Source organism: Schistocerca gregaria, chromosome 5, assembly GCF_023897955.1.
Source record: "Schistocerca gregaria isolate iqSchGreg1 chromosome 5, iqSchGreg1.2, whole genome shotgun sequence".
NCBI classification, from domain to species: Eukaryota; Metazoa; Arthropoda; class Insecta; order Orthoptera; family Acrididae; genus Schistocerca; species Schistocerca gregaria.
The window spans coordinates 395,624,948-395,644,954 of NC_064924.1; positions in this window are offsets into that span (position 1 = coordinate 395,624,948).

Consider the following 20,007-nt stretch of genomic DNA (forward strand, 5'->3'; position numbering starts at 1 on the left):
TCTGAGTGGCGGGGTGGTCCTTTCGGAGAATTGCCAAACAAGTTGGACGTGCAGCTTCAGCCGTGTAACGATGCTGGTATCGGTGGTGATGTGAACATTCTCGCACCCACGGACGAGGTTCTAGGATGTCCTCACAGAACAGACGCCCGCCAGGATTGACGTATTGTAAGGGCAGCAGTGGCAGATCTTACAGCTACCACAGCACAGATAAGAAGGCTTGTGCGCCCAGACGTGTCAACACGAATTGCTGCGAACCGGTTACTGACAGTGGTACTATGGGCACACATATCTCTAGCCCCTCTTCCACTCTCACCAGAGCACTGACGTGCACGGTTCAACTGGTGCTGTCAGAGGATCACTTGGAGGATGGAACTGCGCGCTATGGTCTTCAGCAATGAAAGCAGTCCTATCTGCATACAAGTGATGGTACCTTGCTCGTACTACGTAGACCAGGTGAGTGTCGTCTGGTGGAGCCCACCGCAGTCCTTATGATCTGAGGTGCAATAAGCTACAGCTCTCGTTCACCTTTGGTGGTGGAGGGGACGCTAACCAGCGCTCGGTATATGCAGATTGTTGGCAGATCCGTCCTTTTTCCGTTATTTTAACAGGAAGGTGATATGTTGTTCGAACAGGATAATACTCGCCCACAAACCGCCCCTGGAATTCGACGTGCTCTGAGAGACGTGCAGCAACTTCCCTGGCCAGCACGATCCCCGGACTTGTCTCCAACCAAGCACGTGCATGATATGGTGGGACGAGAGGTGACTCGTGCAACTCTTACAGAACTACATGAACAGATCGCGCAAGAATGGAATAACGTGTCCCACGACAGAATCCGTCTTCTGTAGGATAGATTGGATGCCAGAGTTGGCGCCAGCACTGCAACACGTGGAGACTACACCACATACTAATATGGACGTTTCAACATGGGTCGGTACCTGGTACCTCGTGACATCGTGCTACTCATCTGTAAATAAAACCATTCCATGTATGAACGGGAAACTTCTAAAAAGGTGTAATTTTTTCCGGCAGCGTGTTTATCTCCTTCACCGAGGTTAAAGATTAGTATGCTTTGAGACTAACATCAGTTAATTATATCCATAAAATGAATCTGATTAGATGGGGAACAAGTTTTGTGCTGAAGCTTACGGCGGAGAGGACTTCAAGATCCACAAATGAAATTCAGTCTCGAAATATCTACACAACACATTTGGCAGGAATCAAAAAGTAATATATTTTGTAACACAGAGACCATCTACTTTGAAAAGTGTTGTCATAAAAAGTTAACGCACATAGGTTAATTATCATCCAGAGCTTCAAATAGCTTCAGCGAATCATGCAGAACAAGCATCAATGGACTTGTTGGATTACAGGGTTAAATCAAATTATTAATTCAACTGTAAAATTCTAAACAAAATCATCATACGAGAGTTGCCCAGAAAGTAATGCACCGCATTTTTAACTAGCCGAAAATAATGCTACGAATGCGAAACGTTACGTTCGAGAATGTATTATTCGAATGCTCCTGAGAGGGGAGTTTCCGTCACTTCTGACAGCTGCAGGAAAGTTTCAAAATGGCGTCTGTAGGTGATGTACATTACAAGCAACGTGCCATCATTGAATTCCTCACTGCAGAGAAAAAAACTGTGGGGAATATTTACAAACGCCTGTGCAAAGTCTATGGAGCATCTGCTGTCAACAGAAGTACAGTTAGTCGCAGGGCACGGAGGGTGCGATCATCAGAAGGCGGTTCGGCGGAGCTCCACTATTTGCAGCGGTTGGAGAGACCGTCCACGGCTGTCACACCTGACATGTTGCAGTGAGCTGATGTTGTCATTCGCGAGGACAGACGCATTACGATTCGGCAGTTGGCGCTGCATAATCTCAGTCAGCAAAGGGAGTGTGGATGCAATTATCCGCACTCTTGGATATTCAATAGTATGTGCAAGATGGGTCCACGGTGTCTAACGCTATATCAGAAACCGCACAGAAAAAAAACCATATGTCTTGATTTGTTGCAACGTTTTGAAGCTGAGGGGGAAGCCTTTTTGTCCCGGATTGTGATGTTTGTCGAATTCGGTTTGTTAACGAATTTATTGCTTGGAGTATAACGGCCTAATTCCTGAAATATTTACCATTAATTCAGAAGCATATGTCAATACTTCAACAAAACTCAAGACGCGCTTCCGGGCACTTCGTCGCTACTGCTGCCCAGGAGATTTTTTGCTGCAACGCGATAACGCTCGGCCCCACACAAGTCTGAGAACTGCTGAACACATCGCGAAACAGAGTTGGACTTTCTTAATTTTTTAGATTATGGTTTTCGGGCGCAAAAAAGCTATGGTCATGAGCGCCCATTCTGTGACTCAATGAAGGGTACAATCAGGAATTTAAATCAACAGCAATGGGAGCGAAACTGAAGAAGGAGAGAATTTAAAAACGGAAGGAAATCTTAGAAAAGCGCTATTGAAGAGGGGTTGTTTTCCCCGAAAGGAGCTTGAGCTTCAAATGACAGATGTCATCTCACAAACACTCAAGGACGCGATCGGCCGAGCGCGCGTCATCTGCTAAAAGGGAAGATATATCAGGCGCCAGCTGTAAACGGGTGCGCAGCGGATTAAAATAGGGGCACTGAAGTAAAGGGTGTCTCACTGTCCACAATTGAGAGCAATGGGGACAAAGCGGGAGAGGATCGTCGCTTAAAGGGTGTCGATGGCTAAAACACAGTGCCCAATCCGGAGTCTAATTAAAATTACCTCCTGCCGACGCCGCGGCTGGGAGGATGAGGTCCTAGCACAGAGAAGAGGTTTTATGTCCCGTAATTTATTATACTGAAGTGAAGACCAATGTGTGTGCCATAATAGAGCAACACGGCGACATAAAACGCTCGCTTCGGCAAAGGGAACCACGCTAACAGCTGGCCGAGGTAGAGAAACTGCAGCCTTTGCCTCGTTTCCGCAGATACCAACATGCCCTGGGTTCCAGAGCAATGCTACAGAGATACTCCCCCAAGTGGAGCACGTGGAGGCAGTTCTGAATCCGGTGGACCAGAGGGTGGACGGGATAAAGATCTTGGAGGCTACGAAGAGAGCTGAACGAATCCGAGCCTATAACATACTGTATCCGCTGATAGCGACGGATGCATTGGACATCCTGGAGAACAGCGTAAAGCTCCGCTGTAAAACACGAACACTGGTCGGGAAGCCGAAATCTGATAGGGGTATTGTCAATAATATAGACACTCCCGACACCAAAGGTGGTCTTGGAGCCCTCAGTGTAAATAAATGTGACACTCTACATTTGTGTACATAAAGCAGCAAACGCCTGACGATAAACTATAGGGGGTGGGGGGCACTATCCTTAAGAAGCTGCCAAAGGTCACGGAGGTCCGGGGGCCAAGCCAAGGTGGCGTCGTACCCCCATTTGTCCAGAAAGTTTTAGGAAATTGAAAAGAAAGTGAATGTAGCAATTGATGGAAGCGGACCTCCGGTGGTAGTAGAGAAGAAGGGCTGCCTGCATACCCTAAATCCAAGGAGGCATAAAAAAAAATGGTCGGATGAGCAGGCATGGAAGACAGATGACTAGCGTAATGACTCAGAAGGACAACTCGCCGATTGGACAATGGAGGCTCATCAGGCTCTCGACGGAGTTATAAAAAGCCCCACATCCTAAACGCAGTCCAAGGTGGTGGACAGAAACGAGACGCCGAAGAATAGAGCATGCAGAGGAGGAAAATACGCTTCCATAGTCCGATTTCGAGCGCACTAATGCGCGATATAGGCAAAGGAGAACCACTCGGTCCGCTCCCCAGGAGGTACCACTCAGAACTCGGAGAGTGTTGAGGGATGGCAGACAGCGAGCCGAAAGATATGAAACGTGGGAAGATCAGCACAGTTTTTTGTCAAACGTAAGTCCCAAGAATTTGACGACGTCCTCGAGCGGATGGTCTACAAGGCCTGGCAGTTCCAGTACAGCACTCGTGGCTGCGGCATCGCGGTCGCGAAGTGGGGCCGAGGCAGTTTCAGATAAGTCTTTACAGTCTCATGATAATTTATGGATTTGTAGTTGTAGTTTGACGATGACCACTATGGACAAACGGTATTTACTGTTACCCTGAAGAAGGTTGGGTTATCCCGACTGAAACCTACGTAAATTCTAGGTAAACGGTGCAACTGAGGCTGTTGATTATTAAAATTAAAATTAACATTTATACAGTTGCTGACAGGGCCGCGAAATGTTGAAAATATTTATGCCTGGAATAGACTGAAAAGGGCTGTTTATGGACGACTTGCCCCACCAACCACTCTAAGGGAGCTACGCCGAATCGCCGTCGAAGAGCGGGACAATCTGGACCAACAGTGCCGTGATGAACTTGTGGAAAGTGGATGCCACGACGAATACAGGCATGCACCAATGCAAGAGGACGTCTTACTGGGTATTAGAGGTACTGGTGTGCACAGCAATCTGGACCACCACCTCTGAAGGTCTCGGTGTATGGTGGTACAACATTCAATGTGTGGTTTTCATGAGCAATAAAAAGGGTAGAAATGATGTTTTGCTGATCTCTATTCCAACTTTCTGGCAGATTCCGGAAGTCTCGGAGCCGAGGTGATGCAAAACTAGTTTTGGTGTGTGTATTTGCCGCTCGAATTTTAGCGACCTTCATCGGTTCAGTATTATGGAGATGAAAAACGAAGAAAAAGTATAAGCACTTTACTGGTACTGCGAATGCGAACTGCAATGGCACCAAGACGATAAAGCTCACCCATGTTATTCAAGTACACGTAAATAGAGACGACCATTCCAAGTTCGCATTTTATTCCATTAATTAAGACATCTATGATTTAAAAGGCAAATTAGTGTTCCGATATAAATACAAAAAAAAAAATGGCTCTGAGCACTATGGAACTTAATTTCTGAGGTCATCAGTCCTCCAGAACTTAGAACTACTTAAGCCTAACTAACCTAAGGACATCACAAACATCCATGCCCGAGGCAGGATTCGAACCTGCGACCGTAGCTGTCGCGCGGTTCCAGACTGTAGCGCCTAGAACCGCTCGGCCACCAAGGTCGGCGATAAAAATACAACTTAATGCGTGTATTTCCTACAATGAGTTAGAAATTCGTATAAAATATGTCATTTCCTAGGATATATGCATGGAAATATGTATTGTATTGAACTTTTTTCCGGTCCGTAACTGCGCCCTCGGCGGATATCAATCTCGTCAATGTAATATTGAACCTCTGCCTCTTATACTAAAACCTGACAACCAGTACATTAGCTGATTGCATTTCTCATCATTTTGTATTGCCTCTTTATATTGTGAAGATAGATCACAGATAATATATTACTCACCTCCTTGAGAGCTTGAAAGAGAACACTTGTCGCTTTGGAGCACTGTACACTGATGAGCCAAAACGATTTTGACTACCTGTTTAATAACTTGTTTGTCTGTCTCTGGAACGAAATACATCACTGAATCTGCGTATCAGAGGTCTGACATTTCGTTGGTAGGTTTGTGGATGTATATGGCATTAGATGTCTACGCACAGGTCAATTAATTTGTGTAAATAACGGGCCGCTGATTTGTGTATGTGATCACGGCGCCCGACAGCGATGCAAAGGGGATCCGTAGGGTTTACATAAGGTGAATTTGGTTGCCGAGACGTAAAGTAGGAGCAAACTAAAGAAATCAAAGTTTGGTATGTTAACTCTGTATGCAAAACAGGGTGATATTCGAGGTAAGGCCTGGAATACGCCCCCGCCTTACGGTATTTATACACGTTTACATGAATTTTAAAAAAACGCAAGTTGTGTACATTGCTGAGTGTTTGTGTCTGTTTATGTTAGAAATATTACAGATAATCCTGTTTATTGGGTTTGAGCCTTATTTGCAATTTAGGACTATTATTTGGTCTGGGTTGAGTACGGGTGTTAAATATATTACTGTTAGTTGAAGCTATCTGACGTTGTTTCTTAAGTTTATTTGTGCTTTTTTTGTCATTGACCATTTCTTTTACGGGGTTCCTTAATTCACTGTAGAGCCAAAGAAACCGGTACGCCTGCCTAATATCGTACAGGCCCCCTTGAGCACGCAGAAGTGCCGCAACACGACGTGGCGTGGACTCGACTAATGTCTGGAGTAGTGCTGGAGGGAATGGAAACCATGAATCCTTGAGGGGTGGACATCTCTTCTGGACAGCACCTTGCAAGGCATCCCAGAAATGCTCAATAATGTACATGTCTGAGGATTTTGGTGGCCAGAGAAAGTGTTTAGACTCAGAAGAGTGTTCCTGGAGCCACTCTGTAGCAAGCCTGCACGTGTAGGGTGTCGTACTGACCTGCTGGAATTTCCCAAGTCCGTCGGAATGTACAATGGACATGAATGACTGCAGTTGATCAGACAGGATGCTTAGGTACGTGTCACCTGTCCGAGTCGTATCCAGACGTATCAGGGGACACATAACACTCCAAATCCACTCGCCCCACACCATTAAAGAGCCACCACCAGCTTGAACAGTCCCCTACTGACACGCAGGGTCCATGGATTCATGAGGTTGCCTCCATACCCGTACACATCCATCCACTCGATACAATTTGAAACGAGACGTCCGACTAGGCAACATATTTCCAGTCACCAACAGTCCAATGTCGGTGTTGACGGGCCCAGGCGAGGCGTAAAGCTTTGTTTCGTGCAGTCATCAAGGGTACACGAATGGTTTTCGGCTCCGAAAGCCCATACCGATGATGTTTCGTTTAATGGTTCGCTAGGTGACACTTGCTGATTGCCCAGCATTGAAATCTGCAGCAATCTCCGGAAAGGTTGCAGTTCTGTCACGTTGAACGATTCTCTTCAGCTGTCATTGGTCCCGTTCTTGAAGGACCTTTTTCCGGCCTTAGCGATGTCACTGATTTGATGTTTTACTTGATTCCTGATATTCACGGCACACACGTGAAATGGTCACACGGAAAATCCCCACTTTATCGCTACCTCGGAAATGCTATGGCCCATCGCGCGAGCGCCGTCTATAAAGCACTTTCAAACTCACTTAAATCTTGATAACCTGCCATTGTAGCAGCAGTAACAGATCTAACAACTGCACCAGACGCTTTCTGCCTTATATAGGTGTTGTCAATCGCAGGGCCATATTCTGCCTGTTTACATGTCTCTGTATTTGAATACGAATGCCTATAACAGTTTCTTTGGCGCTTCATTGTAGGAGCTCATTGCCTGCTCTGAGAACTAAATGCCCATTCAAGTTAGTTCATTGGTATGCAGCATTTGGTAATGGAAATGTTATACTCTCTGTTTTCGTTAACACTATGCTTGTTAATCTACGCTGAACCAGAACCACTGGATTCAAGTGAAGCTTAATGGTTGGGAATCTGCTGTTAAATTGTCCACTTTCTAATTCTAAGCAGGCCGGTGTGCCCGAGCGGCTCTAGGCACTTCAGTCTGCAACCGCGCTAACGCAACGGTCGCAGGTTCGAATCCTGCCTCGGGCATGGATGTGTGTGATGTCCTTAGGTTAGTTAAGTTTAAGTAGTTCTAAGTTCTAGGGGACGGATGACCACAGATGTTAAGTCCCATAGTGCTCAGAGCCATTTGAATCATTTCTAATTCTAAAATTGAGTTGTTCATCGGTTTGCATTTGATGAATATTAACAGTTTGCTGTTTTCATTTAAACTGCTCAGTTTCTAATTCTGAAATTGCACTGTTCATTTGCTTGGATTTATTGGAAGTTCTCAGAATTTGGAATGACATGCTTAATGTCTCTCGTTGTGAAAAGTTGTATAAAAGTACGAATCATCACTTCGAAATTGATAAGTTTTCTTTATAATGACTATCACTGCATACATTTACGGGATTTAAATGTAGACAGTTTCCACCAGCGTGGGTTCTGAGCGCAAGCAGAGAAGTGTATAGATGAATATCCGCCAGCGCTTTCTATTAGCGAGCTGGACTCTATCGTGAAGGGGAATACGTTGAAATTACATTTGTTTCTGTTTTTAATTCTCATACGTCATGCATCAGTTGGTTTCCAGGACTGGAATTTGTGGCGAAATCGACACAAAATACAAGCATTTGGCGGAAAGAAAATTAAAACAAAGCGCTTCGTGTGCACCACGGATTAATTTACATTTTTGCAGTCGCCGATGCAACGATACTGTTTTTAGAAAATGAAACCTCCTGACCGTTACACATAGACGTAATGCGACACGCTATATGAGAGGTTGCGTTAAATCCAATTCCGGCTAGAGACTGGCGAACATGCACGCTGAATAGTTTGAGAACCGTCCGTGTTCCTGTGAAGAGTGGTATGTTGTCAGTACTAGAGAGCAAAAGAAACGAGTAGCGCTCGTATCCAGATATACTACCCGTATGCTATGGTTTCTTTTTACACAATTTTCCTGCTACATGTAACCATCCTGGAAGGAACACTCATTATAAACTGCAGTTGTCGCAATGTTTCAATGTTGCACGCCAGCTTCGCACTTGGACTACTTTTTCGTTCTGAATTTGGCTGCATCCATCATTTAAGCACTTGGAAACGCTTATATAGTTATTGGTTAAAATAATTCTTATTCTTCTCATTACTCACAGCCGGGCCGCATTTAGGAGCAAGTTTTCTATGCTACATGCTACTAAGAAGACACCACAAATTTTGAAAAGAAAACTCCCATTTTTCTGCTGTAGTGCAGGCCTCCAATAATCGCAAAAGATACATAATTATTTTTCTGTGCTTTTGTTCGACTAATATAAGTTAAACCAACATTCACCTCTACCATCCTTCCGTTCCATCACGTCAAATTTCCAGTGGCGCCTGGTCAAACACGTTGAACTGCATTTGGAAAAACCGATAAAAGTTTTAAGGGAATGGTTAACGGAATTTTGGCAATTTGAAGTTACAAGATAACGCGAAAAGCCTATTGCGTCCATACCTTGTTCCATCCAACCCGAGATCAAAGGTGTTTTGCTAAAATCGAGATCGCCCTGTCATAATCACAAACAGCAATGGAGTAATGTCATCTCCAAAACCGGAACTGATCAGAAACAAGCTTCAACCTCCATGTTAGAAGACACACTCAACATTTTGTCTTCGCTCAGTACTGAAAGAAGTAGCTTCATCAGTATGATGAATACGGACAAATCCATTAGCCAATAAGATTATTGAAAACTTTCATTTCAAGGCTGATTATCTGGGAACGTATTGTATTTTAATTAAATAAAGGAGACGTATGCTTGGTTGACATATATCCTTTGTTGTCTTGCATTTGCCTAACAAGAATGATTTGCTTTTAGTTGCAGTATGTCATTCGTAAATCTGAAATACTGATTTTTCCGTGGACATGAATGTCAATTTGAGAAAAAACATAGTTTATCATGAAACTGTTAATAGAAGCCCGCCCGGCTAGCCGCGCGGTCTAACGCACTGCTTCTCGAGTGGGAAGGGGTGCCGGTCCCTGGCACGAATCCGCCCAGAGGATTAGTGTCGAAGTCCGGTGTGCCGGCCAGCCTGTGGATGGTTTATAAGGCATTTTTCTATCTGCTTCGGCGAATACGGGTTCGTTCCCCTTATTCCGCCTCAGTTACACTGTGTCGGCGATTGCTGCGCAAACACCGTTTCCATGTACGCGTACACCATAATTATTCTACCACGCAAACACTCGTTTGGTATGAGACGTTCCTGGGGGAGATCCACTGGGGGCGGAACCGCACAACAATCCTGGGTTCGGTGTAGGGCGGTGGTGGTGTGGGTGGACTGCTGTGGCCTGTTGTTGGGTTGTGACCCACTGAGGGCTGCGGCGGGTCGAAGCCTCTCCGTCGTTTCTAGGTCCCCAGTTTAATACATACATACTGTTAATGTATCATAACAAATACGATAATGATTACAATCTTCTTCTTTTTTAATCCTAACAATTCACCAAATTAAATTGCTTGATGAAATTACGTACAATTAAGTAAAATGTCGTATATGATGCTTACAGGCTTCCAATTGGAGGATTGCTCTGAAATGCTACTTGGGCAAATGTTTGGGCGGAGTGTAAACAGGACTCCCTCGAAATTACACAATGAATTTTTGGCGGAATTTCTGTACCCAAATGAAGAGTGGTTAACTGACAAATGGGGTATCACAGGTGAGGGTGAGATAAACTTTGGCAAAGAAAGAGGTAACTGCTCGAAAATAATCAGGCTAATTAATAAAAACGAAGCGATTACAGGTAAAATTTTTATCCGAATTTTCATAGCCAAGTGAGGAGTGGTAAATGGACAAATGGAATATTAAAATGACCAGCGTGTGATAAAATTTTGTAAAATAAGTTTTAATGCCTTCAAAGCAATTTACGTAATTAAGAAAACTTAATTATTGATGTGAGGGAAAGAGTGGAAACGGACAATTGGGTTATCAAACTGACCAGCATGAAGACTAGTTTAAAAGAAAGGTTCGGTTGCTTGAATGTTATCAGAATAATACAGAAAAACGTAACTGGCAGTTATTTAAATGTATAATATTTCATGCTTTCTGAACAAATAAAAAAACAGAAACACTAATAGTGAAATGTTTTGTCTAAAATCAGGGGACAGAACAGGTTATAGAAACATTCGATGAGTGTTTGATTGAGACTCGAAATCATATGCAGCACAACATGGCGATTAAGAATTTATAGTTTAATGTTGAACTTGGAACTTTCAAATTTTAAAGCCCACTGGAAGATATTTGTACGAGTAAACATAACAATACAGTAAGTTTCCTTTAATTTACGTCTGTGGCCACAAACATTTTGTTAACAGATTACCTGTTACGGTCGATAATGACCATCATTAGATCTGTTTTATAAAAACAAAATCCTAATGTACTGCAGCCATAGTGGCATCGTCAAATGTTAAATGCAGAATCAGCACCAGCACTGCATGCGACAACACAGTCAAACACAACACAACAGGCCGTATCAATCAGAAAACAAACACCGACACCACATACGAGTACTAGGACTGTAGTAATAAGGTAATGTCGCTTGGGAGGACCACTCGAACACCTCCACCTGTAACTGTAGGTATCGTGACGAGATCTTGGGACCACATGTGCGCTTGTTGCGAGGTGGTATTGACCCAGATTTCGTACTGGTGGACGATAATGCTCGACCTGATAGAGCACAGTTGTCAATGCATGTAAGTCCCTGTTGTTCGGGGGTCAGTCAAAGCTCTTTGAATTGAAAGAACTGTGACTGGCGCCCGACCAACAGGGACTTACATGCATTGACAATAAGAAACAGTGCATTGAGAATGGCTAGTTACTACGCGAAATCTGGATTTGCGTAATAAAATATAAAAAGGACGACTGATTGGTACACTCTATAATATATAACTCACATAACAGCCGCTGGGCGCACCCACTTTCCGAAAGGAAGGTAGTCTGATGAGAAATCTTGAGTGAACTGGAAACATCTAAAAAGAAAATGTACTAAGTATTTGGTTCAAATGGCTCTAAGCACTATGGGACTTAACATCTGAAGCCATCAGTTCCCTAGACTTAGAACTACTTAAACCTAACTAACCCAAGGACATCACACACGTCCATGACCGAGGCATTATTCGAACCTGGGACCATAGCAGCAACGCGGTTCCGGACTTAAGCGCCTAGAACAGCTCGGTCACAGCGGCCGCCTACTAAGTATTAATCTCAAAAATGTACTTAGGATACAATAGTGAAGAGCGGACCAAAATCTAGTTAGGATTGTTACGATAACCTGTGTGAGTGGAAATGATTGATTATCATTCGTTATTCACAGAGTTCCGTATTTTCGTTTTTCGATGTGTATCCGAATTCGCTGCGTCTGTAGCTGTTACCATCAGTCGGAAAATAGGTATGTAACAGATCATCGTTTTAAAGATCAAACATTCATGGGTAGGAGGAGTCGGAGTAGACCAAGGATAAGATACCTCGATTCGGTTAAGAATGATATTGAAGTAAGAGGCTTAACATCAGAAGAGGCATCAAGGTTAGCACTGAATAAGGGGTCATGGACGAATTTTATAAGGGGGACTATGTTCCAGACTGAACGCTGAAAGCCATAATCAGTCTTAAATGATGATGATGATGACATTCATATAGTGTAACACTTTTCTCAGGCGGTAATACGCAGTACTCCCTAAGCTACGAGGGGCCTTTGAAAAGTCCGTGGAAAGAACAAGAGATGGCACAACCGGCGCGTATCGAGGTCATGTTTAGTTAGTAGTATCTTTGGAAAGAACGCACACCAAGTTTCAGCCATATTGGTTTATTTCTTGGCGTTTGGCATTCGTGTGAATCAAGGAAGTCGAATGACTGTCAAAAAATTGACAAAAAGGAATTTCGTGTGGTGATTAAACATAACTTTATGAAAGGAAAGACACCTCAGGAGACTAAAGAGAAGCTTGATAAACGTTCCGGTGACTCTGCACATTCGGTTAGAAAAGTTTATAAGTGGTTTGAAAATTTTTGGAGTGGAAATATGAGAACAAGTGATGCTGAACGTTCTGGACGCCCTGTGCAGGTCACAAATCGTTGAAAAAATCCATTATATGGTGATGGATGACAGAAGAGTTAAGGTGCATGAGATTGCTAGTGCTGTGGGCATCTCGAATGAACGAATTAACGGGTATATGATATTTTGCATAAATATATGGACATGAGAAGATATCCGTAAGATGGGTTCGGCGATTTCTCACGCTTCACCAAAAACGGAATCGTGTGAAGTGTTGCAAGGATGGTTTCCAGCTCTTCAGGAAGAATCCGCAGGACTTTAAGAGTCGTTTAGTCAGTGTGGATGATACATGGATACATTACTATACTCCTGAGAGCAAACAACAACCTAAACAAAGTGTTACCAAGAGAGAAACTGCACCAAAAAAAGGCGGAGACCATTCCTTCGGCCGGAAAGGTTACGGCGACGGTCTTTTGGGAATCGCGAGGGATAATCCTCATCGACTATCTGGAAAAGGGCAAAACTATTACGGGTACATGTTATTCATCGTTATAGGACCTTTTAAAACCGAGCTGCAGGAAAAACGCCGGCGGTTGGACCGCAAAAAAGTCCTTTTCCGTCACGACAATGCATCAGCACACACCTCAGCAGTTGTAATCCCAAAATTAATGGAAATACTATTCCAACTCGTTTCACATCCACCATATTCTCCAGACTTGGCTCCCCCAGACTACTGTTTGTTCCATAATTTGAAGAAATGGCTGGCGGGACAAAGATTTTATTCAGACGAGGAGGTGATTGCAGCAACTAATAGCTATTTTGCAGACTTGGACATTTCTTATTATTCTGAAGGTATCACCAAATTAGAACAGCGTTGGACGAAGTTCATAATTCTAAAAGGGGACTATATCGAAAAATAAAAGATGTTTATCCCAAACACGTAAGTAGTTTTTATTTTTGCACGGACTTTTCAAACGCCCCTCGTGTTACCCGACTGAAACGAATATTCGAAGTCTGTGACACGATATATCGTTCTCGAACAGTGTCAGTGGAGAACATACGCAGAGAGGGACCTCGTATAACATGGTTACTCCGCTGCTAAATTATTACAGGGATGCGAGTTCAGTTAGTGGAAGTGAAGGTTGAGACAGGCGGAACTGCGTAGTAGTCAGAGAACGGAGAGTAGGGGCGGAAGGAGAGAGGGAAGGAGTTGTTGCGATCAGGCAGGCGTCTAGCAGTGCAAATTAATTGCACGGCGAGGCAGAGGTGGGGGGGGGGGGGGGGGGACGCGGGGCACGGCCCGGTGGCAGCGGGCGGCGTTATTAACGATGCTCGCCGGGAGACTAAGCGCTGACTGCTGCTATCAAATTAAGAGCCCGTGACGGACCGCCGCAGTGCAGCGTTTGCTTACAATCACTAAGGCGATCTGTTAAGCACTGTGGCAGCCCCGGTTACATTTCATCTACATAATCTGCAACTTATACCACCTACTTAGCAAGAACTCAGCGTAGCACTGCTCACAGTTTCATAAAGGCTGTCACTTTTGATAGACTGGAGCGAAAGAAACGATTGGGAGAATGGAGCAAAACTGGAATAGGCTGAAAATATAAGAACTGGTTCTCAGTTTGTACAAAAAACTGAGGGTGTTTATAAAAAAGCAAAGACCCTTAATTGTGAAAATGATAAATAACTTATAGAAATGTTTGATACAGAACTGAATGCAGTATATATTCAGGCTTCATTTACATATGTTCAACAAGTTGATTTTTTTTAAAAAAACTATCTTTATTTCCATAATAATAATAATTATAGAAAGTAACCCATCACTTTAATGATTAGTAGGTCTTAATTTTCTTAGTGTTATTATAATAGCAGCTTCTACATTTTTACTTTACTACAGACAGTACTACATTTTTATTACTGGGCAGACTACTTCTAGTGTTACTAGTGTTAGCATAATTTCTAATACCTGCGAGTGGTTGGTATTGACTGCCTGCAGCCTTACATTTGTGCCAGTGTTAATATAAACCTACTTGGGTGCCTGGGTCATAGAGCTAATCCCTATGAGCATGCCCCTGGCACAGAGCAGGCAAGAAGTTAACTATTGCTGCAGGTTCCTAATTTACTATCCTATTCTATTTAACTAAAATCTACTAGCTATTCTACGTCGTAGTTAGTGCGTTGTCTTAGTTCGTGAGGAAAATCACCCCAGTTCCCCTGGTCCTGCACGTGGCGGATTCCAACTGTTTAGTCGACCTATCCACGAACAGGCGGTACGGGATTGGAGTGGTGGTCGCGATCGGTGTTTTCTGCAAACTAGTCACGAAGGTCTCTCAGAAAAGTTGTTAATACTTTTTGTGAAACCTCGTTGGCTAGCGTGTTCAGTCTCTGAAAGGTCTCCTCTTGTCTAATTAGGTCATAGGTGTTTGTACTTGGTAGCTGTTGTCTTAGTGCGGTTGCTACATCATCGAAAAGGGGGCACTCGTAAACCACATGGTCCGGAGTACCCTCCGATGCGCCACAGTCACACGCGGGCGTCTCCGTCTTCCCAAACCGACATAGATAAGTCGCATAGGGGCGATGACCAGTGAGAAAGTGGAACAATCCCCGAGTTGGCTCGAAGTATCTCATTCTCATTCTTTCCTTTACTTCTGGTAGGAACTGAAAGGTTCTTCTACCAGCTTCATCTGACTCCCATAACTCGTGCCATAGATCTTCACCCCTTCCCCTTATCTCCCCCTTATCCCTAACTGGTGCTCCCATAATTTCCTCTACTTTTGTAATATTATCTTTCTTGGCCCAGTACCATGCGGCCTGCTCCCTTATCTTTATATCCAGGGGACAGAGCCCCATTATGATTAACAGGGCTCCTCCCGGAGATGTTCTATACGCCCCTACAGATCTTAGTAGCGTGTTCCTTTGTACTCTTCTCACCGTCATGGCGGGCACCACCCTCGTGAGCCCGTGACCCCAAACTCCCGAGCCGTAACCCACTATTGACGTCAATATACTGTAATGATATAGTTTAATTAGATGAGGCGGAAGGTAAAATCTTTTATGTTCGATGGAAATCAGGTTATTTAGTAGTTTAGTTGATTTATCCATACTACGAATATAAGACTGCCGAATTCAGTGTGCCTCAGAGACCTCGGCCCAGGGTCCTATGTCATACGCAGCCAATCCCGGTCAAACGATTGTACCTATTAATAACAGTTTCTGAGACGGTGGTTTGCGATATTTAGTACTGAGTTATCTCTGGCGCACAGTAGCGGATTTGTATTCATGAAACCATACACAACACTGCGCATGCTCTGCACTGTTATACGACTCTATAATGACTGTTGGAATAACTCAGGCCCGTGAGAACGTCGGGAACTAACAGTGTCAGGCGGGAACAAAACTTGCGAAGATAGAGTGCAGACAGTGTTGTATCAAACATTTCCGTAAGTTATTTACCCTTCCACAATTAAAGGTAACTTTTGTGTGACTAATTTATACGCACTCTGTATAAGCCACGTGAGTATGGAAACATGACATAGGAAATACAACTCCAAATCCAGAATGAATTTTCACTCTGTAGCGGAGTGTGCACTGAAATGGGACGCCGTGCTACACTCCTGCTCATAAATTAAGGATAATGCTGATACATGGTGAAACTACGCTCTGCTGGGCGGTTTACGGATTTAAATCACCTCGGGGTATGTCGTGCGGTGCATTTGACCTGCGGTCGTCACCCGGTAGCGCTGGCAGCAGTCCACATACGCAAAGGTGTGTTGGTGCATCTCAGAGTACGGTGCAGTGAGTAAGTACGCAGATATTTTCAGACATGCTAATGGTGACTGTGTGTTGAAAATGGTTCCAAGAACACATATTGATGACGTTATGAGGTATAGAATACTAGTGCGACTGGAGGGTGGTCAAACACAGCAGGTCGCAGCACGGGCTCTCCGTGTGCAACAAAGTGTGATCTCAAGATTCCAGCAAACAGAAAACGTGTCCTGGTGCTACAGTGCGGGATGTGCATAGTGTACAACACCACAAGAAGACTAATATCTCACAATCAGTGCCCGCAGACGGCCATGGAGTACTGCAGGCAGCGTTGCTCGGGATGCTCGGGACCTTACCGCATCCACCGGAACAGTTGTCTCCGGACACACAGTCTACAGACGACTGAACAGACATGGTTTATTCACCCGGGGACCTGAAAGGTGCATTCCACTGACACCTCGTCACATGAGAGCCATGGAGTACTGCAGGCAGCCTTGCTCGGGACCTTACCGCATCAACTGGAACAGTTGTCTCCAGACACACAGTCTACAGACGACTGAACGGACATGGTTTATTCACCCGGAGACCTGAAAGGGGCATTCCACTGACACCTCGTCACAGGAGAGACCCTAAAGCCTGGTGTCAAGAATGCAGTACATGGTCATTGGAACAGTGGTCCCAGGTTATGTTCACGGACGACTCCAGGTATAGTATGAACAGTGATCCTCGCCGGGTTTTCATCTGGCTTGAACCAGGAACCACATACCAACCTCTTAACGTCCTTGGAAGGGACCTATATGGAGGTCGTGGTTTGATGGTGTGGGGTGGGTTTATGATTGGTGCACATACACCCCTGCATGTCTTTGACAGAGGAACTGTAATAGGTCAGGTGTATCGGGACGTCATTTTGCACCAGTATGTCCGCCTTTTCAGGGGTGCAGTGGGTCCCACCTTACTCCTAACGGATGATAAAGCACGGCCCCACCGAGCTGCCAACGTGGAAGATTACCTCGAAGCCGAAGATATCAAGCGAATGGAGTAAGCTGCCTGTTCTCCAGACCTAAACCCAATCCAGCACGTATGGGATGCTATCGGTCGACGTATAGCTGCACGTCTTCAGACCCCTAGCACACTTCCGGAGCTCCGACAGGCACTAGTGCAAGAATGGAAGGCTTTACCCCAGCAGCTGCTCGACCACATGATGCAGAGTATGTCAACCCTTTGTGCGGCCTGTGTACGTGTGCATGGTGATCATATCCCATATTGATGTCCGGGTACATGCGCAGAAAACAGTGGCGTTTTGTAGCATATGTGTTTTGGGACGGTTTTCTCAACCAATACCGTGGACTTTCTCAACCAATACCGTGGACTTACAGATCTGTGCCTTGTGCCTGTGCCTGTGCTATTAGCGTCAGTTTTGTGTAGCTCCACGTTGTGTGGCACCACATTCTGCAATTATCCTTAATTTATGAACATGAGTGTAGATTAAGACTGTGTGCCGGACGCGATTCGAGTCTTGGATCTTTATGTTCCGCGAGAAAAATGCTCTGACGACTGTGATACCTGCTAGAAAGTTTTAAATCAGCGCACAGTCCGCTGTAGAGTGAAAATGTGTTCTGGAAACCATAGTCTCTTCAGTATCATTTCTGCCAGACGTGCTAGACCCGCGAGATATGGAGGAGAACTTCTGCCTGTAAGTGTAGGAGATGTGAGATCAAGTTGTGGGTCATGTATGGATACGTAAATAGGTAGCTCGGGATTACATGAGTCAAATTTGTATTAAGGAACAGTCGCAACCTCAAAACAAGCCTCCATATATAAAAGTAGTTAGCAAGCAACCACCTTACTTTTAAGCAAAGAAAAAATCTATCAAGATGATTGTGGAGGATTCACAAAAAAAACATAATCAATAAAAAACTGCAAAATATTCCAAAGTGTTAACCACGCAGTGAACTGCAACAGTTTTTGTAGAATGGTATAGATGACAGTAGGCAAAGCTGGGCAGCAGCGTCAAGAAGGCGGAATCTCTAGTGAAATATTAAGGGATGTCAAGAAAACTATCGAAGCACTTCTTTCAAGTTCTTGTGCATCACTGTAGTGAAGACTTTTGATAGTTTTGTGAGCTATAAGGAACCTTAAGACAGACATTGAAACATTCAGAAGCTCTGGTGGAAGGGCGAAAACTAAAACATAAATCTCTTAAACAGCATTCGGATGTTCACTGCAATTCTACTGCGGCCTTTCGAAATATACAAAGTTAACAGCGAGGATTCCATGTACAAAAGTGAATTGCGCAGTTCATGTATCTGTCTCTGTTATTATCAAAATGGTTCAAATGGCTCTGAGCACTATGGACCTTAACATCTAAGGTTATCAGTCCCCTAGAACTTAGAACTATTTAAACGTAACTAAGCTAAGGACATCACACACATCCATGCCCGAGGTAGGATTCGTACCTGCGACATAGCTGTCACGCGGTTCCAGACAGAAGCGCCTAGAACCACTTGGCCATACCGGCCGGCCCTGTTATTCTCAACTTTTAGCATAAGACAGTACAAAAACGAAGCGTTTCGCATAATGTAATACAGCATTGTCGTTATACAAATCATGTGTTTGATGTTACGAAATGCCATGGTAGACTCAAACACAAAAAGCGATTACTTTCCATATTAGATAGTTTTTTTTAATCTTGTTCCGAGGCTGTTTAACATTCTCGATAAAAGTCACTTTTCCAAAGAATTTGAACCACCAATTTTAACCATTCAGAAAGACCAACATATCACATCGTCAGTTTCTTGAATTGCACAGTAACAAGTCGAAAATAGTTGAGATGCGACAATCCGTATTCAGTAATCAGGCATAATCAATGTAGAAGGAATGTGACTCAGTCCTGTATGGTTTTACGTGCCAAATTCGTAATACTTCGCCCTCAGGTGCTCAGGGAAGACTGCTCATAGTTCAGACCTGAATGGAAATCTACCCCAAAAGCCAGGTAGGTACAGTTTCGCTCCGTCATTCTGAATTTTCCGTTTAAAGTATGAGGAAAGGACTGGGATTCCCGTTACAAACAAGCACGTTTCTTGTTACGTTGCTGCCTTATTGACAGCTCAGGAATGCAGACAAAAACTTGAAGCAATTCCTAGCTGGGCACCAAGCAGCCGACACTGTTAGGTGTCACAAAAAGGCTGTACGTCTGACGAAGGTCTTCCCAGGTTACCTGCCAAACATCGCAAGTTCAGAAATTTTGTCACCCTTTGCGCGTACTCGGATCGGTGGTTATCCAGTATCGACAGTTCATTGCGTGAGACTGCAAGCTGAGCCCACCAACGACAAAGACGATACAATGCGAAATTCTGCTCCCATGAAGGAAAAGGTGGGAGACCATTAACAAAACTGCCAAGTAGGAGCAGCCATGAGGTTAGATACAGTCAGGGATATTAGACAGTGGTAGAGCAATGAGGAATTGGACTGAAGGAGACAGCGACTTTGCTTTCTGGAGGCACATCAAACTACTATTGACTCAGGTTTGAGACCTTGAATCAGACCATTCATTCTGAAGTCTATTTTCACTTTGTTACATACTTATTTTCTGTTGCATGTCGTCATCCAATTGCGTTCCTTCGTCTGAGAGTAGCTTCCAAGTACTGCACTGGCACAATCCTTATGAGATAATCACTACTGACAGTATAAAAACAATAACCCCATTACGGCTGCCAGCACTGTGCACTACCTGGGGAGGGGGATTAATGCTGATAGTCAGCCAGTGTGG